This window comes from Trachemys scripta, chromosome 1, assembly GCF_013100865.1.
Source record: "Trachemys scripta elegans isolate TJP31775 chromosome 1, CAS_Tse_1.0, whole genome shotgun sequence".
NCBI lineage: Eukaryota > Metazoa > Chordata > Testudines > Emydidae > Trachemys > Trachemys scripta.
Genome location: NC_048298.1, coordinates 89391014 through 89417976, shown reverse-complemented (window position 1 = coordinate 89417976; position 26963 = coordinate 89391014). Strand labels below are relative to the sequence as shown.

The window sequence follows — 26963 nt, the reverse complement described above, 5'->3', positions numbered from 1 at the left end:
AGAAACCTAGTCTACAAGGACCGGGTTATCAGCTATGTGGATTATATATTGGTGGCTACAAAGACCAGGGAGGAGAACTTGTTGTTTTGAGTGAGGTCCTGAACATCCAAAGAACGGGCTTCCTTGTTAGCCTGCAAAAAGCCCAACTTGTACAGCAGAAAGTCACTTACCTTGGAGTCGAGCTCAGAGTTGAAGGGCAAAGTCCAGATACCGATTGAATCAATCTGAACTGCAAATTACCAGCTCCCAGGGACATAACTGAGATCTTGCCTGGGATTGGTAGGCTTTTCTTGGGATTTTATATACGATTATGCAGAGCTTGCATGCCCCTTATACATGCTGCTCTGCAAGGGACAAGAGTGGTCCTGAGGAGAAAGAATATGAAGCAGTGTTTAAGCTAAAACAGGCCTTAATGCAGGCTCCTGCATTGGCCTACCCTCAATTGGTTAAGGTGTTCATATTACAGCTTGCTACCACTGAGAAAGGCATCAATCTAGTTACAGGCAAGTCTCATCTTACGTGGGGGTTCCGTTCCACGATTAGTGCGTAAAGTGAAAACCGCATATAGTCAAAATCACATTGAGTTGAATGGCGGGCAGAATCGCCCGCACTACAAGTACAGTATTAAAATTGTTGGGTTTTTTTGTTTTTGCCGACCGTGTAAAGCTGAAATAGCTCATGTTAAATGCGCGCAAGATGCAACAGACCTGTATTATGCAGTCAAGTGGCACCAGCATGAAGCTGTTGCATACAGTTCAAAACAGCTGACTGAAGTGGAACAGCGTTATATGCCCTGTGAAAGAAGCTTTGGCCATCAAACCTTGTATGGTCCATCAAACACTGGAATACATAATTGGAATGGCTCTGGTGGTGCTTCAGACATCTCACATGCCAGTCAGGTACTGTACATCTTATCTGGGAAGGCAAATGAGGGCTGGGTGTCCAATCCCCATCTTGCAGGTTGGACTCTATGCTTGTTAAACCGGGAGGTTATGGTGGATAAAGTGCAGTCTCGGTCTACTGTACCGTTTGCTCTATTGTTAGAAGGTGAAGACCACGAGTGCCTGCTTCCATTGGAGGAGACTAATACCATCTAGTCCCCATTCCAGCTAGAGACCTCATATGAAGTAGCTAAAGCAGTGGGCCATGACATATGGGTCATCAGTGGGAGTGGTTTCCATCTAAAAGCCCCCCCCCCATACAGGTTATGCTGTACTCCAGGTAGCAACAGATAGGGTTTTGCAAGGCATTGTGTTGCACCATTCTGCCCAGGCAGCAGAAATTGTTGCCATAGTAGCTGCATTGGATGCTGTGGACAGAGACTCTGTGATAATGATTTGCTTGGATTCTGACTGGGTCCTGAGGGCCCTCATTTACTGGATGATGGTGTAGATGGCTCATGGCATGAATACTGCAGACAAGCCAGTTACTCATGCCAAATATCTTATTCATGTATGGAAACTTGAAGGCAGGAGAGCTCTGACTTTCCTTTTTAAGGTATGGGCTCATTGGAAGAACATGGCAGAGGTATCCATGCTTAACAGGGTGGACAGCCTATTTAAAGAGGCAGCATTAATGGGCCCAGACACGTTGTGGGTAAAATTGGACAATATGTGCTCACTGCAACCTGCAGCTGTACAGCAACAACTTGATATTTTGCAGATACAAAAGGACAAAGATTCAGGATCTACTCTCTAAACATTGTCGTAGGGGGGTACCAAATATTTGAACATAAAGGTGGACTGGTAATGGTAAATTGAGCAGAGGTGAAAGATGACCTTCCAATATTGGTAGTTCTGGGTTGCCTACGTAAGGAACTTCTAAATTTAGTGGATCAACAAGGTCATTTTGGCATCAAGAAGACAGTAAAAAGGCTCTTCACTGTTAGGTGGTGGCCAGACATCACCAGGGATGTAGAGTATCATATCTGGAATTGATTGGCATATGTGCAGAACCCAGACTATCAGGTTAGGAAGGGAGTAGTCCTCCATCAGCCCATCAAGGGTTCCTGGCATTGGGTCCAGGTGGACTACATTGGCCCACTACTGCACACAGAGCAGGGAAACTACTTGTGGTAGTGGATCCATTTTCCATGTGGGTGGAGACCTACCCTTTGAAAAATACTGCAGCCACCACCGCACACTTTCCTGGTATGGCCTTCTGGAGGTCATTGACTCTGACCAGGGGCCCCACTTTGTGGGTGACCCGGTTAAGAACATTTACCTTGCACTTCTCAAACAGCATCTCCACATCACTGGATATCCCCAGAGCTTGGGGATTGTTGAACAGACCAATAGGATGATTAAAACAGCATTAAGGAAGATCATAGAGTCCATGGGAAAGAATTGGGATAAAAAAAAGCTACCCTTTGTCCTAATGGCCATCAGGTCCTCAATAGGAGCACATTGATTTACACCCCATGAGATCTTTATGGGCCAGCCAATGAGGACTCCTGAGATGTGGTGGGGGGAGTGGGGGCACCACCTGATAAGTATCAGCCCCAGGTACAAATAGACCAGTACATAACCCAGCTGTTGGTTAAAATTAGTGATGCTCAGAAGGAGGTAGCTACCCAATTAAAGCAGAACATATGTCAAATGGACAAAAGGCTGAATGCCAACCTTAAATTTCATGAATGGCAGGTTGGGGATAAAGTTTCATTTCAATTCTACTCAGAGAAACATCACCCTCTGAGTCCCAGCTAGGTAGGGCCTGTAGTTATAACCAAGAGGGCCAGTCCAACAACGTATCAGGTCGAGTTAAAATCTGGCAAGAGATGGTTTTTAAATGGTTCCATTTGTGCCAACTAAAGGAATGGAAGGGTGGTGTTGAGCCATAATCAGTATCAATAACTGAAATCTCTGCTCTGTCTATTCCAGGAAATTCATCCAGCCACCTGGATTGGAAAATGTTGCATGTTAATATTATTGTTTGTTAGGTTTATAGACTCTTATTGTAAATAAGAACAATACAATGGCTGGGAGATGGGATACACCTGTAGGGGTTTATGAATATAATTATGAGTTGTTAGAATCCATGTATAATGAAACTGATGATTATGATGAAGATGTGGTGGATAATCCTAAGGGCAGAAGTATACTGATGAATGAAGCTGTCTTAAAAGGGATGATAGTGGTATATGCCTATGTGGATACAGGCTATCGTTATCTTGTATGGGCAGAAAAAGGGGTAACACTTGGTTAATGGCCTTCACAGCAGATGAACAGAAGCATGAGCTCATATTAGATAAGGAGGCACAAATTAAATCTAAGGAAACGAGGGGCAATTGTTCATGGCTCTTTGATGACCCTTTCCTAGATGGGTGCTCTAGGTTGATTGAGGCTTGGGAGCTGTCCAAGTGTCTGTCCATCATAAGTGACCTCCCTCTACAGATAAAACCTGGGGATTTAAGTGTAATGGTTTCAGTAGGCATCGGTAATGTTAATCACACCTTTATAAATGCTCATTTGTATTTGCCATCAAGTCATTATCTAGCAACTCTGAAATGCAGTCATTGTATAGAATCATGTGTTAGTAATTATAATGCCAGTATCATGAATGGGTTTTGTAAAAAAATTTACAGAATGTAAGTTTCCCTGTTGTATGTATTGTGAATGCTTGTTACCTGTGTCATTTGATGACACTGACTGGGTTATCACAAGTCTGTATAGAACTAAGGTCAGTGTAAAGGTATCTGTGGTACCTTGACCATACCCAAGTCCTATTGGACCAGTGGTGGTCAAACAAAATGTTAGAAAAGTACTGATGATAAATCCAGTCTATTCCATCAAAAGGTTAATAGTGCCTCTACAAATTTCCATGCACAATGTTAACCAAGGAGGTTTTGCACACACTGCACCTCTAATTGTGGGATGGAGTGGTGGTTCCATCATCCAACTCTCTCATAAGGAAACCTGGGGATACCTTAGCTAAAATATTAGGAGGGGTTGGAACTGGACTAGGTGTGTTAAATACTATAGATGACTAGCTGATAAAATAGGAGCTTTGGGCCATGATGTAGCCTTTTTATCACACCCTCTTACTACCTCCTTAAATAGGATTAGTGAGATTGAGTATCATATAGCCAATTCCTGAATTCGCATCCAGGAGACAGGTCACCTCAACATCATACGGGCCTTAAACATTCTTCAGTCTAACAGCTCCCTTGCTTTAGCATGTGTGCAAGTACAGCAATGGAACCTAGATGTGGCTAAGTCCATTGTGAGGGTTGGCCTGAATGGGCTTATTCCAGCGGAGATAAAACATGTTGTGGAACTATCTCACTCCTTTTGAGCAAGAGCACCAAGGGTGGTGGAAGTTAATTAACTTCTTACCGCCACCACAACCATTCAATAATTGCTTATGTGTTGACCTTAAAAGCAGCAAACAAGGAATGGGTTTACCCTTTTAGTGCCCATAGGCTAAAATGTGGGACAAGCTGTACTTATTCCTATGGCTATCAGCAAATGGGTCCATCGGAAGGGTGAAGAATACCACACTGCGAACCTCCAGCCTTGCCTAGAAGAAGAGGCCTAGGCTACACTTGTAACACTGAAGTTTTGGAAGGATCCCATGTATGTTTACATGCCCAAAAAGGAATGCGTCATTATAAAATGCACTCTTCAGATTTTAATCACTCCTCCGTTGTGCTCACAAATGTCCATTGTTTATGCCTAAGGAGTTGGTGCAGTGAGTTTACTGTAAATAGTTATTATAAAATTACACATGACCCCTCCATCAACCTTTGTCTGAGCTCCATCTTTTCCTTCAAGGGTTGTGAGAGAGACTTTGTCTGGCATGACATCACCACCAAGACTATAGATGTACAGTATACTTTATACGACCACTTAGATCCAGTCCACCTTGGAGCAAATATAGCAGCCCTAAAGCAACTCATGTTCCACACAGAAATGAAAGCCCACTTAGAGCAAATTGAGAAGGAAGGGAAAGATTACTGACTGTATATCGTGCTTCTAATCAGATTAAGCGGGTGTAAAAGCAAATCAAAGATGAGACTGCTTCTAGTCAGTGGTGGGAGAATCTATTTGGGGGACTGGAAAACTTTAATGTATGGATTATTATGTTACATCCTATTATTGTGGTCCCAATCATCCAATTTGTAATCATTGGATACTTGATCTGCCTCGCTGGATCAAAAGAAAAACATCTGTACCTATAGCTTCTGTGTCTTTATCATCTTTCAAGTTAAGTAATGTCTATGGAATGTGATGGTTAAAGTTCTATGGGTATCCCTTTGCCGTCAAGGAGGGGCAATGTAAGGTGTTCCATGTCATTTGGTGTAAAAGAGCGGGAAGACCACTGGGTCTAAAGTCACGTGGTATGGCTGAGAGAGAGACTATATAAGGGGAGAACACCAGAAGCGGTGCTGTCCTTCTGAGCAGCAGCCCGTGAGATACATGCATTGAGAGCCAATGTACCATCAAGAGAGCTTATTTGATCTCCATCCAAGGTGCTCCATAGCTGTGGTTCATCCATATTCCATATTCCTCTTGCCGACCTTTATCTAGGTAGTAAGCAGTCCGGGATCTGATGTTGCAGTCACACAGCCTGTCCACGTCCAGAGGTCCATCTACAAGTATAGTAACACCGTTGTTAGTTACCCATATTTGTAAGGGGTAATTGGGTGCAGGCTCAATACCCTCAGTTCCAAGTTCAACCACTGAGTTTTGTTGTACTATCTTTTGTTTAATAAATCTTTCTTCAGTTTAATTTCCCTAGAGATCAGTCATCCTTCCACTGATTCGGAGGCAGGAGGTTCTTACAGGTGATAGATACTGAGTTGGGTTGAGCCATTACCATGTGAGACATACCTTTAACTTCTAGCCATGTAATGCTCCCAGCGCCTACTGCCCACCACGATCAGCTGTTCTGTGGTATGCAGGAGAGGGGATGGGGTGTGTTCAGGGGAGGAACTGGATGGGAAGAGGCAGGAGTGGAGTGGGGGCAGGAAGAGGTAGAGCAGGGGGTTGAACACCCCCAGGGCCTGGAGGAAATAAATGCCTGATGTACCCCCTAGAACACAACTCATTTAGATATTTGCCTAGTTTTACAACAGACTACATAAAAAGCACTAGTCAGTACAAAACTAAAATTTCATACAATGACTTTTATACTGCTCTATATAATATACACCAAAATGCAAGTACAATATTTATATTTCAATGATTTATTTTATAATTATAGGGTAGAAATTTGGAAGTCAGCAATTTTTCATTAATAGTGTGGCTGTGACACTTGTCTTTTTATGTCTGATTTTGTAAGCAAGTAGTTTAAGTGAGGTGGATCTCGGAGGTACACAAGACAAATCAGACTCTTGAAAGGGGTACAGTAGTCTGGAAAGGTTGAGAGCCACTGCTCTAAAATAGTGGGTTGAATTAATCTCTGGTGTAACTCCGCTGAAATCAATGGAGTTATACCAGGTATGAATTTGGTCCTCTTGGTGACTATTCATAAGTAGTAGAATACCAAGTTTTGGCACTTTTCATTTGTTGATCTCAAAGTGCTTTATGAAGGCAGGGAAGTGTTGTCTCCATTTTACAGGTGGAAAACTGAGCCACATAGAGGTGAATTGATTTGCTAAGGTTATAAAGCAAGTCAGATGCAGAACTGGGAAGAGAATGTAGGTCTGAGTAACAACTTTCAGTTCATACTTTAATCAGTCTGAATTAAAACATGAAAAAAAGACACAGGGAGAGGTACTGGAGCAGTATTTAAAGTGTAATTTGTTATATTCAGGAGATGTCGAAACTGACTGCATTTCCTATACACAACCTACCCCTCACTCCTTACTAAACAGAGTGGCCAATTCCCTTTTGCTATTCACTCTTACCAGACAATAACATATGTTTGTGAGGATAGAACGTTGCATTTGCTAATGAAATAAAGTGTTTTGGAGAACTCCCTTTAAGCAAAAACATGTGTTCCAGGGAGGAATTTTTTTTTCTGGTAAACTGCTGAGCCCTACAGATTTAGCAACAAAACTCTGTTTGGAGATACTGAAAATACTGTGACTAAGCAAGATTGTGTTTCTGGGGCACAGCATTGGAAGTATTTTATTTGTTGCCAAAAATCCAAGCTTTTTTATACAAGAATATAAATTTGGATTCAAGAACCAGTTTTTGGATGGTTATTTCTTATGTGTTTAATAGAACTTGACTCATATCAAAGTGCTACTGGGTTTTAACTTGGATAGGCCATTCAGCGGAGTTACTTACTCCATTGTCTCTTGCCCTCCAGAAATAATTGATGGACACTGGCATTACTTTCTAGTTCAAGCCAGACCTCTCCCCAGATCTGTGCACAGAGGGGCCCTTCCATGCATGGGTCTCCTCATTCCTATGTGGAAGGGGGTAATTTCTCCTCCAGACCTCATGGGTCAGAGGTGTGCATGGGAAGGTGGTGTAGAGTAGTGGGCTCGGAGCAGGAGGAGCTGACTGAGGCAGGACATGCATCATATTCATGCCAGCCACATGGAGATTCCCAGAAAAAATAATGCAGCTTGGGGCAGGAAGAGTCCCAGTAGCATGGCACCAATGATTCAGTTCGCCAGGGAGTTGTGGGAGCTCAATGGGAGCCAGATCAGCTGAGGCAGCACAGAGCCTCCAGGTACATATCCCTAGACTTCCACAGGTCCCTCAGAATCCATGTTTGCTTGGGTGCGGGCCTCTAGCCTTTTCCATGGAGGCCAGCCTCCTCCTAAGCCCTATACTGCAAGTTTTACCATGGGAGGGGAATGATCCTTGCCCTGGGGAATTAAGGAGCAGTATTAAGTGATTACAGAATTGTGTCACAGATTCCCTGAGGTGGCATGTTGCCTTGGATAACACTATATTTGCTAATAGTGCTGGAAATATTTATTTTCCTTTCTAAGTGAATTTAGTTAATAAAAGATGATGGCCTGACAGCTTCAGAGACTGTCTTCTATGTGTCCAGATAGCTTTAACAGGAGCACCATAAAGCAAGTTACCAGAAGGCATCGAATTCATTCTTTGTCCATTCAGTCCTTTGCCTTTCTGCCGAGTCTGGAAACATGATTGATAATTAGTGCTGATTATAATGTAGACACTTATAGTAGGAAGGGGATGTTGTCATCTTATTTTTCCACAGGCCACAAAATAGCTTGCATATTAACAGCTTTTAGTTACTACCAATCTCAGGCCAAATTAAAGCAGTGATATCAGTACAAGACTCCATACTCCTGTTCTGTTACCATTTCATCATTTCCCTAAACAGATTCTCATTCCCATTCCACTCATGTTCTAGCACCTTTCATCCAATGATTTCACACATTACAATCAGAATTACTAGTAATAAATTAATTACACTCTACAACACATGTGTAGTAGTATTATCCCCACACTACAGTTAGAGAAATTGAGGCACAGTGAGATAGCTGGGTAAATAGACTTGATGTTTTTTATTGTGTAACCTTTCATTGTGTTTTGTGAAAATGGATACATGAAGTCTCTTTTTTGACATTGTATACTGTGTCTTTTCTGATTGCTTTCCAATAGTGTACCTGGTTGTTTTGGCATAGGAATAGAATGTTTAGTGGGACCTGGCCAGATTGGTGCCATGTGTGAATACTTTAATTAAATAAAGCATAGGCATTTTTAGCAATAGAGAGACCCAAATATGTTCTCTCTTTTGGTTGACCTTAACCCTGTGTGGGGTTTTACCTGACTCCATAATCCTTGTCTTCTCCAGAAACCAGGGCCGGCGCAACCCATTAGGCAACCTAGGCGGTCGCTTAGGGCACTAACATTTGGGGGGCGGGGTGGCGACTGGATCTTCAGCCACCCCGGGTTGTCAGTGGTATTTCAGGGGTGGGACCTTCCGCCGCCTAGGGTAGCGAAAAAGCTGGCGGTGCTCCTGCCAGAAACCAATAAAAGGTATCTCACTTTTCTTTTACTTCAGTTGCTTTCCCATGTAATTCAGTCCATATGTTTATTCCTCTGAGGGAAGCAGTTTGACCTGATTATGGAAAAAAAAAACGTTTCTACAGTGATAGAAATATTATAGGACATCATTAAGATTGAGGTGTTTACTAGCATAATCCTATCAAGTCTAATCTATGGATTATTTTATTATTAATATTTTATTAGCATCACACTTTAGGAGCTACCACAATCTAAGCATTTTCCAGACATTCAAGAGGTCAGTCTCTCCCTGCCCCACAAAGCTTATGGTCTAAGGACAGACAGCTAGAGGTAGGGGATGGAAAGCAAATAGAGGCTTTTTCTTTTTTCTACAAGTCAACCTGCTATTTTACTTTATCTAGCTATCTTTTTGGAATGACATAACTCCACATTTGTTTTAGTCTTCTCTTCTAGGCCCCAATCCAGCAAACACGTATGTACTTAACTTTACTACCACAAAGAGTCGCATTAAATCAATGGGATTACTCAGGTAGTAAAGGGAAGCACACGTGTACATGTTTGTAGGACCAGGGCCCTTGAGAACCAGAGCTTCTCAGAATTTTTACTTCTAACAACAACTTAGCTATGTTTGAGTTGGTTGGGCAGTAAGGGAGGAATTTTTAAAAAGGTATTTATGTAGCTAACTCTGCCTAAATATCTTTACAAATCTGGCACTAGTTCCTTACCAGATGGGTTCAGGGACTACAAACTTTGTCTGTAGATTTACTGAAGCCACAATAAACTTTAAAGGGACACGGATTGTAAGCCCACACAAAAAATTCAGTATATAAGACTAAATTAGTCTTAGATACTGCCTATGTCCCCGAGTACCGCTGCCAATTTTGTGTGGGTTTACAAACAAACATTCTATTACAAAACATGTTTTTCTTTTTGCTGTTGCTGTGTGAAGGAACAACACAAGCAATCGGGTAGAGTCAGTTTCCCCTAAGTGCTGTCAAATACAGAGTTAACAAGAACAGAAAGTGTTTTTTATTCTCTGTAATATTTTAGTTATTGTAACCTTAGGAGTTATATTACCTCTTATTGCTACAAATAATGTGAGACAGGTGAGCTTTTTAAGGTGATGCCTTTAACTGACACTGACATAAGAATGTCCATTTTTTATTTGGAACAACCCCTTTGGCCCACCTACCATATTGTCACAAAATACAGTTTCTATGGCCTTGTCTACACTACGAGAGTAGTTCGAATTTACTTGCATCGAATTTTTGGAATCGATATTGCAAAGTCGAACGTCTGTGTCCACACTAAGGACAGTAATTCGACTTTGTGAGTCCACACTAACGGTGAAAGCGTCGACATTCGAAGCAGTGCACTGTGGTCAGCTATCCCACAGTTCCCGCAGTCCCCTCTGCCCATTGGAATTCTGGGTGTAGCCGGCAATGCCTTCTGGGTAACAAAATGTGTCGAGGGTGCTTTTGGGTAACTGTCGTCATCCGTCCATCACTCCCGCCCTCCCTCCCTGAAAGCGCCGGCGGGAAATCAGTTCGCGCACTTTTCCAGTCATTGACAGCGCGGATGCCACAGCACTGCGAGCATGGAGCACGCTGCGACCATCGCTGCAGTTGTGGCCGCTCTCAACGCCTCGCAGCTTATCATACACCTTTCCCTGAGGCAGATGCAGAAAAGTCAGGCGAGGAGGCTACGGCACCGCGGTGATGTCCTGAAGTCTGAGAGTAGCACAGACCTCTCAGAAAGCAGGGGACCCAGCGCCGAGGACATCACGATGGCAATGGGTCATGTTGATGCCGTGGAACGGCGATTCTGGGCACGGGAAACAAGCACTGAGTGGTGGGACCGCATAGTGCTGCAGGTCTGGGATGAATCCCAGTGGCTGCGAAACTTTCGCATGCGGAAGGGAACTTTCCTGGAACTTTGTGAGTTGCTGTCCCCTGCCCTGAAGCGCAATGACACCCGGTTGCGAGCTGCACTGAGTGTACAGAAGCGAGTGGCCATAGCCCTCTGGAAGCTTGCAACGCCAGACAGCTACCGGTCAGTCGCGAACCAGTTCGGGGTGGGCAAATCTACCGTGGGGGTTGTTGTGATGCAAGTAGCCAAGGCAATCGTTGATGTACTGCTGCCAAAGGTAGTGACCCTGGGAAACGTGGAGGCGATCATAGATGGCTTCGCAGCGATGGGATTCCCAAACTGCGGTGGGGCCATAGATGGAACTCACATCCCTATTCTGGCACCGGACCACCAAGCCACCCAGTACATTAACCGAAAGGGCTATTTTTCCATGGTGCTGCAAGCACTGGTGGACCACAGGGGACGTTTTACCAACATCTACGTGGGATGGCCGGGCAAGGTTCATGACGCTCGTGTTTTCAGGAACTCTGGTCTGTTTAGACGGCTGCAACAAGGTATTTACTTCCCGGACCACAAAATAACTGTTGGGGATGTGGAGATGCCTATAGTCATCCTCGGGGACCCAGCCTACCCGCTAATGCCCTGGCTCATGAAGCCCTATACTGGCGCCCTGGACACTGAAAAAGAACTCTTCAACTACCGGCTGAGCAAGTGCAGAATGGTGGTGGAGTGTGCTTTTGGCCGTCTCAAGGGGAGATGGAGAAGCTTGATGACTCGCTGTGATCTCAGCGAAACCAATATCCCCATTGTTATAGCAGCTTGCTGTGTGCTCCACAATCTCTGTGAGAGCAAGGGGGAGACCTTTATGGCGGGGTGGGAGGTTGATGAAAATAGCCTGGCTGCTGATTACGCTCAGCCAGACAGCCGGGCGATTAGAAGAGACCTGCGGGAAGCGCTGTGCATCCGGGAGGCTTTGAAAGCAAAGTTCCTGAGTGAGCAGGGTAACCTGTGACTTTTAAGTTTGTGTACAGAGAAGCTGAACCTGCCCCCCTTTCTTTACCCAGTTAATGTTGACTATCCTACCCAGTTACATACCCCCTTCACCCCCTTCCAACACACGTTTCGAAATAAAAATAGTTCTACTTTGTTAATGCACACCGTTTTTTTTAATACTGTTTTCGCGGGAATTTTTTAAAACTGGGACGCAGACTGTGGTGCGGAGCGGGTGTAGTGTAGTGACGCGAATGAAGCTTCTAAACTCAAGGATTGACGGGCTCCGCTGCGGTGGGATGGTTGTTTCAACGGAGCCTGTCACCCCTCCTGATCGGGACTGTGTGTATGGGGGGGCTATGTGACTTTGTGGCAGGGGGAGGACGATTACAGATCCCCTGCTGCATGGCTCTGTGATCCTGCATAAGGACTGCCGCTTAAGATCTGTAACTGCCCTCCCCCGCCACAAAGTCACAGAGCAACCCACCCCCCACCACATAACATGAAAACAACCTCCCAGACTAACCAGGGTAACTAGTCACTGCATCACTGCACTGTGTATGTGCCCTGCTGCTGTGCCTGCCCCCGCCTATGTACCCTGCCAAAGGTGACTGTCCTGTCCAATTACCAACCCCCTTTCCCCTCCTCCTCCAAAAGAACATGATTGAAACAGTAGTTAACATGAACGTATTTTTTATTATCAACTACACATGGAACTGGGAGGTGAAACTTGGACGGGGGCTTGTGTCAGGCGGGAAGGAAAGAACTTTTCAAGTTTTGGGGAATGAGAGCCTTCTGCTACTAGAGCTCTCTGCAGGGGTGGAGTGAGAGTTAGCAGGGACTCTGCCGCCTCTCCTTCTTTGCACTTTGGGTGAGGTGGGTATGGGACTTGGTGGCGGGGGAGGGCGGTTAGAGATGGACTGCAGCGGGGCTCTGTCCTCCTGCCTCCGTTCCTGCAGAACATCCACAAGGCGCCGGAGCGTGTCTGTTTGCTCCCTCAGTAGTCCAAGCAGCGTTTGAGTCGCCTGCTGGTCTTCCTGCCGCCACCTCTCCTCCCGATCCATGTTTGCTTGCTGCATTTGGGTCAATTTCTCCCGCCACTGGGTCTGCTGTGCTGCCTGGGCTTGGGAACAGGCCATAAGTTCAGAGAACATGTCCTCCCGTGTCCTCTTCTTCCTATGCCTAATCTTCGCTAGCCTCTGGGAGTGTGATGCCAGGCTAGGTTGTGAGACAGTCGCAGATGTGGCTGTGGGAATGGGAAAAAGGGAGTGAATTCCTCAGAAAGATAAATGTAGTTGTGAACAAAGAACATAGTCTTTCTCTGTGAACAAGACCATGCACAGCACCTATCACATGCGCACTCAGCACAAGGTCGAATTCTCGGCCTTCGCATTCAGTGCCTGGGGTCTTCCACAGCACATTTGAGAAGCGGGGCAGCACAACGGAATTTCTGTTGCAGGCAGACATGGTAAGCCGTAGACTTGTGGCAGTTTAAAACTTTTATATTACCACTGGCCTCATTTCACATTTAAAGCAATGTCAGTACCTGCTGCCAGCAATCCGGCAAGCGGGAACTCTGCCCCTGTCCCACCCCCTCGCGGCTGTCCCCAGGAACGATCCCTTTCGGCAGCCCCTCTCCCGCCTCCACCGCGTGGCTGCAAACCAGCGGTTACAGTTCTGTAAAGGAACGAGCAAGCAGTCCCAACACTAACATTCCCCTACCTAATTCAAAGCAGGTCACCATGGGCGACATCACCCTGATGAGGATCTCTGACAGCGAGAGAGAGAGAATGCTCCGGGAAAGCCTCCAAAGACCAGGGCCGTATGCCGCCCTGCTGTGCAGAGCAATGATTCCCGAGTACTTGCTAGTCTCGTGGCGCGGCAACGTGTCGTACTTCGGAGGACCCAATAAGGCCGCTCTCCCCAGGAACCTCATGCAACGGCTTTCCAATTACCTCCAGGAGAGCTTCATCGAGATGTCCCGGGAGGATTACTGCTCTATCCCTGCACATATAGACCGCATTTTACTCTAGCTGCAGTAGCAGGGACTAAACAGTAGAGCGGCTTGGGCAGGACAATCACGGAAAACCGGACATTGCTAGATTTTTTTTCAAAACTTGCACTGCCCATGACTGAACCGTTAAGTGCCTAGGGCAAACTAATCATGAACAACCCATTCTTTTAATTGTTAATATTCCTGTTCTGTTAAAAATAAATGTTTAGATGTTTACAACACTTACTGGATGATCCTTCACCAGATTCTGTGTCCGGGGTAACGGCTGGGGAGGGTTGGTAGGGGATCTCTGTAAGGGTGATGAAGAGATCCTGGCTGTCGGGGAAATCAGCGTTGTGAGCGCTGCCGACTGCCTCGTCCTCCTTATCTCCTTCCTCATCTTCCCCGTCCGCTAACATGTGCGAGGAACCGGCCGTGGACAATATCCCATCCTCAGAGTCCACGGTCAGTGGTGGGGTAGTGGTGGCGGCCGCACCGAGGATGGAATGCAGTGCCTCATAGAAACGGGATGTCTGGGGATGGGATCCGGAGCGTCCGTTTGCCTCTTTGGTCTTCTGGTAGCCTTGTCTCAGCTCCTTGATTTTCACGCGGCACTGCGTTACATCCCGGCTGTATCCTCTCTCTGCCATGTCTTTAGAGATCTTCTCATAGATCTTTGCATTCCGTTTCTTGGAGCGCAGCTCAGAAAGCACGGACTCATCGCCCCACACAGCGATGAGATCCAATACTTCCCGATCAGTCCATGCTGGGGCCCTCTTTCTATTCACAGACTGCACGGCCATCACTGCTGGAGAGCTCTGCATCGTTGCCAGTGCTGCTGTGATCGCCACGATGTCCAGACAGGAAATGAGATTCAAACTGGCCAGACAGGAAAAGGAATTCAAATTCAAATTTTCCCGGGGCTTTTCCTGTGTGGCTGGTCAGAGCATCCGAGCTCGTACTGCTGTCCAGAGCGTCAACAGAGTGGTGCACTGTGGGATAGCTCCCGGAGCTATTAGCGTCGATTTCCATCCACACCTAGCCTAATTCGACATGGCCATGTCGAATTTAGCACTACTCCCCTCGTCGGGGAGGAGTACAGAAGTCGAATTAAAGAGACCTCTATGTCGAACTAAATAGCATCGCAGTGTGGACGGGTGCAGGGTTAATTCGATGTAATGGCGCTAACTTCGACATAAACGCCTAGTGTAGACCAGGCCTATGTGTTTGATAAGGACTACAAACTCATCTACTACACTGTATATATAATTTGTGGACTGCTCTCCAACAATCACATAGGGACCACCAATAAAAACTCAAGCCCTCTTCCACAACTTCCTCCTGTACATTGGCAAAAAGAAGCCCTGACATAGCCTCTGTTATCCAACTCATGTAGTCCAAAACTAACATTGTCTCAGATTTCTAGATTGCCTGGTCCATAAAGAATAATCTACTTCACCCCCCCTCCAAAGCATATAGTGGCTGTATTTAGTCTCAATACCTCCTTTACTCAGTTTGATAGGGCTCAGATGTTAGTCCATAAAGAAATTGTGTACCTTTATCCTTGCCTGAAAATATGCAGAAACCACCTAATAAGATATTTATCATATACTGAGACTGCAGGGTAAACAATATATAATACAGCAGTTGAGAATAGGAGTTCAGAGAGCAGGTTGTTTGTAACACCAATGAATTTCAGACTTTTAATCTTTAAAAAACAAACAAAACTTACTGTAACAGGGCACTCCTCTCATGAGCACCCCCATCCCCCCCTTAGCCAAGTGGGTGTGCCTGCACACTCTCTCTCTGTGGTGTGTCTTTGGTGACTCAGCCCTCCAGCCAAGTCTCACACAATCTATGTGATGAAAGCAAAGCAGAACCCCCTCCAGGGTTCAAGTCCACAAAGGGTCTCTTAGTGCCTCCTATAAGGTCTCCCACAAGTTGTCCCTGCTCCAGGATAGAGCAGTGGCCCAGGGCTCCCTCCCTAGTGACACAGTCTTCACCCTCTTAGGGCCTTCCCGCCCACTACTCCAGGGCCCAGCCCAGGGACCCTATTGATAGCAGCTGTTTGCCGTGTCCCTTTATCTAAGTCACACCACTGCTCTAATTCCCTGAGCCACTTCCACACAGCCTCACCCTCTTCACCCTTACCTCAGGGCCTTTTTTCTGATAGAGTCATCACAACCAGCTCAGGGCTCCTTCTCAATCTCCCTGGCTTCTGGCAGCACTAGGTCAGCCAAGGTCCAGCAGCTCTATCCACACTCCTCCAGCTCTAACAGGGAACTGCTCTCAGGCAGGCCCTGCAGCTCTTCTTATAATAACTAGCCTGCTGGGCCCCGATTGGTTGCTTCACACACAGCCACTCTCGGCAGCTTGGAGGACCTCTCTACCGGCCTTTTTGGGGGTGCGGTGTAGCAGGGCTCAAGGCCTCCAGCAGGGTGCCTCAGGGCCTAGTCCATCCCGTCACACTTACTCTTAGCTTTGAATTTCCTGGATTTCAAAATATTAATTTTTCTATAACTTCAATGTTTTCATAAGGCTTTAGTCTTAGATAAATTATCTTTACAACCCTGCCTCTGTCTTAAAGATTTCTCTCAGAAAGTAATTATATATGTGCTATAGAAGCAACTTTGGAAGAGTTTGAGCAAAACTCCATTTGCATAGTCCCTTTTGGTGCTGGGGGAGACACCAACAAGCTGCCTTAAACGCTGAATGAGGGAAACTTGTTGAGGTCAGCTAAGGGAAAGAATGGGAAGTTGTGGGGGGCTATAAACTTGCATTTATTCTTTCTCTCATCTTTTTTCTGAAAATGGCTCTCTTGCTTTGGTGCATCTTCAAGATTACTCCTGAGGACATTCTGCACCAAAAGATTAAAAATTCTGCACAAAATATTTTAAAATTCTGCAAATTTTATTTGTGAAATAAATGTGGAGGCTCTGGCATGGCATTGGGGAGCACAGGCCACTGGCTTCACAGATGTGGGAGATCACTGTGCAGCTCCCCCTCCCAGGATATGGACTCAGCGGTGAGCCTGCACCCAACCATGACACAGCAGAAGGACCAGGCCTGCCCTAGAAACACCCCAGGGCTCTGCCCCTCCATGACAGGTGTACCAGATGTGGGCAGGCAGGCTCAGCAAGGCAGGATCCAAGTGTGGAAGGGCTTAGTGTTGGGGGGATCCAAATGTGGGTTGAGAGGGTTCTGTGTGGGGCAATCTGGGTGCAGGCGGCTCAGTGGGGGCTCCAGGTGTGTGGGGGACCTGGGTGAACAGGGGCTTGTTGGGGGGTTCTGGGTGCAATGGTAATGGGACTCTGCGGGTGGGGGGGGTGTCCAGAAATCTGGGTATGGGTCTGACACGGCCCAGAATACCATGCAAGGGAAGAAGTAGTTCTGTCCTCCCCAGCCCAGCCCGGACTAGTAGCTGAGCCCAGTGCAGGGTAGGAGCCACCAGCCGAGTCTTCCCCAGTTCCGCCTCCTGCCCCACAATGATTTACTTCTCTGCTGGCTGCCCTGGGCACCCAATATATACTGGGGAGAGCTGCCTGACTGCTTTTGTGGCTTATCTTTGCTTCCCTGTCAAAAAGGAATTTTTCTGCAGGGAAGCAAAGAAATCTGCGGGGGACATATATTCTGCACATCTGCAGTGGCACAGAATTCCCCCAGGCGTAATCTTCAGAGAATGCAGTTCTGCGTAGCTGAATGTGGATGGCGTGGGAGAAAAAACGGTTGAGAACCCTGGCTGGGATCCAGAAACAGACTTTGGCATTGCCATACCGATCATCATGATGGCACCTAACTTTTAGGCACCTAGAAAAATCACAAGAACAGCTCTGTGATCCACAAAGTCAAGCGAGGGGCCTATGCTCCTTATACAATGGGGAGAGTGAGGTGCCTAAGAATGCCATTCACAAAAGCCAGCATGCTAGTCAAGGAGCCACTTAAGCTTGCCAATGGGAATTCTCAATTAGAGGCATGTGTGCTAAGCTCCGCCCCTCTGAGATAGGTGCTGAAATCCAGGCTGCAGGGAGGTGCCCCTCTACATTATCTTTGTAATCCATGAATGGGAACCCATTGCCTGGAGTCAGGTGGCTTTGCAGCCTAAGCTGGTTTTTGAAGGAATGAATTAGGTGCCTGCCTCTCTCCACCTAAAATGGGGGTGAGATGAGGTGGCACGCACCTTGTAACTTTTAGCCCAGTATTTAGAGCTTTCACCTAAGATGCGGAAGGCCCAGGTTCAATTCCCCCCTCTCTGCTAGAGGCAGGAAGAAAGGATTTGAAGAGGGATCTCCTACCTCTTAGGCAAGTGCTTTAACCACTGAGACTGGGGATATTCTGATGTGGGACTCCCTTAATCTCTCCTGTTGAAGCTGCTGCACTCTGGATAACTAATCCAAGAGTTCTGGAGCAGCAGGACTGGGCCCAGGGTCTCCCACCTCCGAGATGGGTGCCCTAACCACAGGGCTACAAGAGTGTCTCTCTCTCGCTAGCCCAATAATGGTTCCACTGTGAATAAGTACTTAATCATTAGGGGGGCAGTAGTGCTCATGCCCGAGGTAGGAACATAGGAATTGAGGGAATTTTTAATCTGAAAAGCTTAGGCACCAAGTGAGTTTAGGTGCCTACAAGGTTCAGTGGGAATTTTATGGATTTCAGTGGGGCCAAAACTGGGACTTACATGCCTAATCCCCAGAGTTAGGTGCCTAAGTCTAGAATTTAGAAGCCTAAGTGCCTTTGTTCCCACACACGCACCCCTTAGAGCTCCCACAATACTCGCATACTGAGGAAGTAGGAAGAGGATATTAACACCCTGCCCACAAACTCCCTCCCAAATTCATGTAAAGACATCTGCAGAGTACAAAAACACTCATGAAAAATGTAGTATTGAAAAATGATTCATTGACAAGCTAACGTAATAGGCATTAATTCTTCATAAATATCCCATGCAGACCAACTGAAACTACATTTCTATTTAAAAATATGCAAGCCTATGCTTCATTTCCATTTTCAACTTACAAAAGCAAAGCAAATAAACACAAAACAAAAAACAAACAAACTACCCCCTCCTCTAAACCTTGCTGCAGGGTATTTCCTGGGTAATACCTGACTAGAACTAAAGATTTTAGGAACTCTTGGCCAGTCAATAATCCCCATTAAACTGCAAAAAGGCTCTGTGACTGATGGTTATTAATTATTGTGTAACTTAGCGTATAACATAAGAGATTTGCTGTGGGTTCATACCAAGCCTAGAAAGGGGAATGTGTGTATATATTTGAAATATACAGTATAATTTTATATATATAAAATATCACCTTATATATGATTAAAATATTATAGTTCTGTATAATACACTTGGGCCAAATTCTGTTTTGTAATTTGGTATAAATCTGCAGTAACTTCTATGCCACTGAGCTTTTAAACTATGCATTATAGATGGTGGGAAGCAGTAGATATGGTATATCTTAACTTTAGTAAGGCTTTTGATACTGCCTCGCATGACTGTCTCACAAACAAGCTAGAGAAATACAACTTAGATGGAGCTACTATAAGGTGGGTGCATAATTGGTTGGAAAACCATTCCCAGAGAGTAGTTATCAGTGGTTCACAGTCAAGCTGGAAGGGCATATTGAGTGGGATCCCACAGGGATGGGTTCTGGGTCCAGTTCTGTTCAATATCTTCATCAATGATTTAGATAATGACATAGAGAGTACACTTATAAAGTTTGCGGACAATACCAAGCTGGGAGGGGTTGCCAGTGCTTGGAAGTTAGAATTAAAATTCAAAATGATCTGGAGAAATGGTTTGAAGTAAATAGGATGAAATTCAATAAGGACAAATGCAAAGTACTTCACTTAGGAAGGAACAATCAGTTGCACACATACAAAATGGGGAATGACTGCCTAGGAAAGAATACTGTGGAAGGGGATGTGGGGGTCATAGTAAAGCACAAGCTAAATATGAGTTAACAGTGTAACACTTGCAAAAAAATCCCAGAATTATGTTTGCTGTATTAGCAGGAGTACTGTAAGCAAGACACGAGAAAAAAATTCTTCTACTCTACTCCACGCTGATTAGGCCTCAGCTCAAGTATTGTGTCCAGTTCTAGGCACATTTCAGGAAAGATGTGGACAAACTGGAGAAAGTCCAGAGAACACCAACAAAAATGATCAAAGGTCTACAAAACATGACCTATGAGGGAAGGTTGAAAAAACTGAGTTTGTTTAGACTGGAGAAGAGAAGACTGAGAAGGGATGTGATAACAGTTTTCAAGTACATAAAAGGTTGTTACAAAGAGGAGGGAGAAAAATTGTTTTCCTTAACCTCTGAGTCTAGGACAAGAAGCAATGGGCTTAAATTGCAGCAAAGACAGTTTAGGTTGGCCATTAGGAAAATCTTCCTAACTGTCAGGGTAGTTAAGCACTGGAATAAATTGCCTAGGGAGGTTGTGGAATCTCCATCATTAGAGATTTTTAAGAGCAAGTTAGACAAACACCTGTCTGGGATGGTCTAGAAATACTTAGTCCTGCCATGAGTGCAAGGGACTGGACTAGATAACCTCTTGAGGTCCCTTCCAGTCCTACGATTCTATGATTTTCTTCTTTTCAATGCCTCTTGAAAAGCCACTTGTATCACAAGGCTTTCAAATACAAACCCACATGTGAATATACTATCACCCTTCCAATTTTTTATTTCCTGTGATGGGGCAACCAGCTCCCATCAGGCATGTATGTCCCTGGCTGACAGATAGGGGAACATCCTGTAGAGGCAGAACAGCTGCAATTTTCCGGTAAACAGCTGCAGAGCAACTGGTGGCATCTCTTAGCAGGGCATGGTGGGATAGCTGGTGGTGTCACTACCTCTATCAAATGCCACTTAGATCCTATGATAAGTATGTCAAAGCAAATAAACAGGGCAGGTGAGGCTTGGTAGCCTCGACAGGGACCTAGGAGAAGGCAAACACCCATTTCAAACCAAGGGTGCCAGCTTAGACAAAGGACCCGAAAAGCTTGTCCAATAGATATGTTAATGTGAACTGATGTTGATGTCACATGATGTCCATGTCAGATGGTTAGGGTGTTCCCTGCAAGAGACTTACAGTCTTATCTGACTATTGTAACTGGGCAATGGCTGCTAAAATTAAAGAAGCAAGTCGAGTGGGGTGATCTAAGATATGCAAGTTGAAATGCAGGAATGGTGACCAGAAGAAACTTGGAGGTATTTAAGGTCTTAAAGAGGAGAACAGTAAAAGTGGCACATGTACAAAAGTTTAAATGGAAAAGGTGTAAGCCAAGATACTAGTGGAGGGTCACAAAATCTACTATTCAGAGAGTTCAACCTCCTGTAATGGTGTTGGAGTTATGCTGAATTATACCATGCACAGGCATATGATAGAGGTTTCCAGAAGGTCAAACCAACTAATGAGTGTTGAACTGTGCTGGGGAGAGGTAAATAGCCATATAAGTGGGAATGCACCACAGCTAGGATAGAATCAAAAAGTAAAAGAGGAGTTTTTAGATGAGTTATTGTGCCTTATTGGAAAGATATCATCCAATGAGAGAGGAGCAGATCACAGTTCCAACATGTGCATTTAGAAGGATGGGTATGAAGCAGTCCACAGAGGGCCTGGCATTGGAACCAGAAACTTCAAGGGGGAAACGGTCTTACAGACTTTTCTGCAAAAAGAACAGGAGTACTTGTGGCACCTTAAGGACTAACAAATTTATTTGAGCATAAGCTTTCATGGGCTACAGCCCACTTCATTGGATGCATAGAAAGGATGGAACACACAGAAAGAAGATATTTATAGACTTTTCTGGCATTGGACTTGGTGATTGCAAACACACCCTTTCTGAAGAGGGAAAGCCACCTAATAACCTATGCCAGTGGTGTTAAAAAGAAATCAATTTGACAAGAAGAAGAAGAGAGATCACGAATAATGGCTTGTAAGGTAATACCTAGCTAGTGAGAGTGCTGGGAAACAACAGCTGAGCTAGCACTCTGGTCACTTCAACACGAGTTAATCTCTACCTCTCCCAGGTAGATCTGACAGGGCCCAATTAGCGTATTAGAACGAGTTGGGGAGAACTAATGAGCCAATTGGCCCATTAACACAGGAGGTGTAAAAAGGAATGGGAAAAGAGTGCAGGAGAGAGATAGGCAAGCTAGCAGAGCCAGAACCAAAAAGGATCTCTGGGTAGAGGGATCTCTTCCCTTTTTTCTCCTTGGTAGAGAACTGAGGAGAAACCTGAAATTGTAAATAATTATGGTGTATGGATCAGTAATGTGGTGGAAAGAGCAAATGTAAATAGACTGCACTGGGGGGTTTAACAACTGAAGATCTGGGTCTGCATAGAGAGAGCAGAAGACAGGAGCGGGACATCACCGTGTCACTCCAGTGAGTGTACTGTGAACCAGCACAGACTTCTTCTTATGGACTTCCATATGCAGAGTCCTCAAAACACCAGAACCCCTGAGCACTGGAAAAGCCTAAGTGGTGGAAACTTAAAACTGGAAATAAATAAAAAAAATCTTTAAACAAGTAGTGATGGGTAGACTCCTTGACTACACACAGGGATGTGTAGAGGATAACTGGCACAAATTAAAGTTAACATTGCTGGAAATGGCACATGAAGTCCTTTGAGTGGTGAAACCAGTACCAAAAAGGATTTGAAGGGAGACTTAGTGGTAGAATCCTCAAGTTAAAGAATCCGTTGAAAAGAAAAAGGGAACCTTTAAAAAATGGCAGGCCAGTGGCTTGAGCAATAAGATGGCATATATGGAGGAAAATAAAGAGGCCAAATAAGTATTGTGACAGCTAAAAATTTGGCTTGTGGCAAGCTAGATAACAGATTAGGAGGTTATGAGAGAGAACAGACCATCTACAAGCTTAGGCGAGAAAGAAAACGATAAGGGATGTAAAAGAGTTTGCTTATATTAGAAATTAATATGGTTATTGCAAATGAATGGTGAACCAATCAACAAAGTCTGGACTGATCATTTTGAAAGAGTGATCAATGAGGAGAATCCAAGAATCTGTAAGCCAACCAGTGGTGTGATAGATTGCATACAGGAGGAAGAGGATGTAGAGGCACTTATGAAAAAGAAAAGGAGAAAGCACCTGGGACTGATGAAGTACTGGTGGATGTACTGACATCATTGGGAAGGGAAAGTGTCAAGTATTTTACAAGTCTGTTCAATGATATTCTCAAGAAAAAGAAATTGTTGGATGAATGGTGTAAATGGTGCCTTGTAGCAATGTGGTGACTCACCCCAGTGGCACCTCCTGTTGGTCATCCTGGGAATTAGCTCTTTTGACCCAGAGCACCCTCTGCAGGCCAGTGTCCTGCTTGCCACTGGACCCCCATGCCCCTCCCAGACCCAGTGCCCCTTGTCTTTGGGTGCTGCCCCCTAGCAGTGCACCCACTCTCTAGGTCTCCTCACCCAGGGGAACCCCCACCCACTATCCCCACCTCACCTCAGTATGGCCACTGCCAGTCATTAACTAGCCCCCCCTCCCTGGGGCAGACTGCAGTGGAAGTGCCACTCATCACTGGCAAGGGGGGTTTGGACCTGCTGCCTCTGTCTAGCCTTGGGCTGTCCCCTACAACGCCAGTACCTGTTTGGCCTTACATTAGGCCTGCAGCCTGGGGGGTTTGCAGGCTAAAGCTCCCCAGCTCCTCTGGCCTTCCCCCAGCCCTGCTCCACCTTAGGGACACTCCCCATAAGTCAAGGCTGCCGCCGCCACCCATCTCCCTTCACAGCTAGAGGACACTGTCTGCTCTGGGGCCCCTGCCCTCTTATAAGGGCCAGCTGAGCCCTGATTGGGGCATGGCCACAGCTGAGCCTGCGTCCCCAAACAGCCTGGGAACTGCTTGCTCTCAGCCACAGCCCTCTCCTGGGCTGTTTTAAGCCCTTTAAGCCTGGAGCGGGTGACCACCCTGCTACATGCCTGTTTTAAAACATAAAGGAGATATTACACTGTATGCTAATTATTGCCCAATTAAGCTGAAATCACATCCTATGAAAATGTGGGAGAAGATTACTGAAAAGCATTTGTGTGGATCAGTTGAAATCTGGAAGGATTAGTAGGGACTTATGTGTGGAAGGAGTAAAATTTACGCCATCGTTCTATGAATCCTCAAGGAGAAGCTCAGAGAAAAAAGGGGTGGCAACTGGGTATAGTCTTTGTGGACTTGGAGAAGGCATATGATTATGTACCAAGAGAATGAGTTTTGTGGAATTTGCAACGGAGAGGTGTGCCAGAAGCATATGTCTGTTTGATCTGGTTATGTATGACGGAGTGACTATCACAGTCCAAACCATATGAGGCTACAGCAAGCATTTCCAGTAAATGGCCTGCATCAGGGGTCAGCATTGGAGCCTTTTTTTGTTTGTGGTTTTCATAGATGTGATAAGTGGGAATATATGAAGGGAGTCATCCTGGAATATAGTGTTCGCTGGTGACTTAGTGATATGTGCAGAAGATTGTGAGACACTGGAAACCAACTTTGAACAAGTGCAACACAGTTTTGAGCAGGTGGGACTTACAGTGAACTTTGGTGAGACTGAGGCTTTGATAACCGAGGGAGGAGGACCCACCACAAAGAATATTGCTGGCAGACAGTGTAGAAGAGTGAAATAATTTAAATACCTAGGATCAATGGTTGCTGACAATGGTTCCCTCCTACATGATGCCTGGCATCATATCAAAGCTGCTTGGTACAAATGGTAAGAGCTGACCTCAGTTCTCTGTGATAAAAATATACCAATACATTTAAAAGGTAGTGTGTAAAACTGTAGTTCAACCCATCCTAATGTACAGAACAGCGTCCTGGCCCTCCACAAGAAAAGAAATCAGTATGCTCTCCATTATGGAAATTAAGATGTTGAGATGGTGAGATGACTGGACATTCCTTGAGAGGAAATGAACTGAGGTTGTAACGGGGCTAATGAGGGTTGTCCCAACTGAAGACAAGTTGAGGGAGGCTACGCTACATTGGTACGGACATGTTCAGCAGAGACCTGAGAGTTATATTGGTAGAATGGCCCTTGTGCTGATCTTAGATGGAAGATGACCAAGGGAGAGGACAAAGACATGGTACATGGACCAGATATCAGCAAACCACAAAAATACTAATTTGCTTGACAGCCAGGTGTACAGTTATGAGTTTGAAAGAAGGCAATAAATGTTGCTGACCCTGAACAGAGAAGTGGCAAGAAAGAAGAAGACACTAATGTTTTTATTTAACCAAACAACTCCCCCTTCTGAGTTATCACCAGATTTTGTATCCCTGGATACATTCTTGCCTGTCTTTTAGGCCTAGCTCTTACAACTTGTTTTGCATGCATGGAGCCCTCTGGCTGCGGGGTAGAGCAAAACACAATGTTGATGCATAGTAAATAACATTGTACAGTAGAGTAGGTGAGATCAGAATTTGTGTTTGTGAGAAACCAACCTTGCAAAATTGTCATAAAGGCATATCAGTCCCATTACAAAAATCTATGAAGCTGTGCTTGCCGATGATGATAATGGTGGAGAAAAAAAGTGTCCATGCCTGTATTTTAAATAAATAAAATTGCTTCTCCCAGGCAAGCAGGAAGGTGGGATTTTGCAAGGCTGGTTAGACACAGCTTTGCCTCACACATGATTTTATCAACCATAGGTAGCACAATGATGTAATATACATATAGGTGCAGACAGTTTATCACACGTATACCCAGCTGTCTGTGTAGAAACCTACATAAAAAATGGGCCAAGTCCTGCTCTGCTTACACCTGAGAAATCTCCCCCCCCCCCCGCCCCTAAATCCAGGGGCTTAGCTGTGGGCCTTTGTCTATGCAGTGTATGCCGTGCAGGGGGAGCCGCGCCGCGGGCTGTCGTCCCCCGCCCCGCTGTGCAGCAGAGGAGCTGCCTGCTCCAGGTTGCGTCCCCCCGCCCCGCGCCTCAGCTGTAGGATTACAACAGGCCTGTCCCAAGCAACCACCGCGCTGCATTTTTCCGACGACTAATAATTCACGGTGTGGGTGTGGGGGGGAGAGAAATGTTTTTTTCCCTCCTTCTCCTTCCCCTTTAAGAGGCGGAGGTGAGGGAGTTTGCGGAAGGGAACGATGAGCAACGCACGCTGAGTGGTCGGCCTGGTCTCGTGACTGCAGCTAGCCCCGCCCCTGATTCTTCCCCCCCCCATTCTAGCCTCCACCCCCCGTGTTCCATTGTGAGTGCGAGCTTCGCGCAGCCCCGCCCCCACCCCATAGCCCCGCCTCCTTTTTTCTCTTGGCTCATTTCCGGCCGCCGTCGCTCGCTTCCCTGTGAGGACTCGGGAGAGTGAAGAAACAACAGCCGCCATTTTGTTTGTGTGTGAGCGACTGAGGGAGGGCGAGAGAGACCGAGCCGGACGGGGCGAGCCAGAGGGCGGGCAGCGCAGAGAGACCCAGGGGCCCGGGCGGGGAACGGGGAGAGACGAGAGAGTCCGAGACCCATCCCCCACGTACATCACACCAGCCCCACAGCCAGCCGCCGAGAGCCAGGCAGGGGCACTAGGGGCCTCCTCGCTCAAAGCCCCGTCCTACCCCGCCCCGGAGCAGAGGAGACCCCCGCGGTCTGTTTAATCCACAAGGGGAGATTCCCCCTCTTGGCTCGGTATTTTGGGAGGCGTCTGGACCCCCGTTGGGGCCCCCGCCCCCTATGGCGGAGGCGAGAGGGCGTCCCAGCAGCGCCTGAGCGGCGGTGGGAGAAGCGGAGAGTGACCATCGCCGAGCGCAGGGGGTGGGAGAAGAGAGGAGCCTAACACCCCCCGCCCTGCCCAAACCCAGCGCTAATAACCATCCTCCGCCACTGGGGAGGGGGAAGGTAGCGCGAGAGAAGGGGGGAGGGGCCGGCTGCTTCTTCCTCCTCCTCCTGCTTTGGGATCGGTCCCTCCGCTTGCTCTGGGGGGCACCCTGCTCTTCGGGCTGAGAGAGAGCGCGGAGGGGGCGCTGAAACCCGCCCCTGCACCCCCACCCCGAGATCGGCGCTGCCTCCATCAGGACAACAACCCCTCCTTCTTCCCCGCACAACAAGATGTGAAGCGGAGACTCCTGGGACTTATCCTCACCCTCCTCATCCTTCCAGCTCCCCTCTCTGCAGCCATTAGTGCCTGGCGAGGAAGAAGCAGGGGGCGCTGGGGACCCCGCACACGCGCTGTCTTCCTCCCCTCCAGCCCCTTCGCGGGCGGTG

General features: G+C 46.3%; 1 long non-coding RNA gene across 1 annotated transcript; it reads right to left on the bottom strand.

The window, feature by feature from the left end:
- LOC117880070 lies at positions 1–26918 on the bottom strand. The gene is made up of 3 exons (XR_004646466.1): positions 26842–26918; positions 5439–5590; positions 1–365 (listed from the first exon to the last, which is right to left on the bottom strand). It is a non-coding gene; the product is annotated as an uncharacterized LOC117880070 (long non-coding RNA).
- Between the last annotated feature and the right edge of the window lie 45 nt (positions 26919–26963).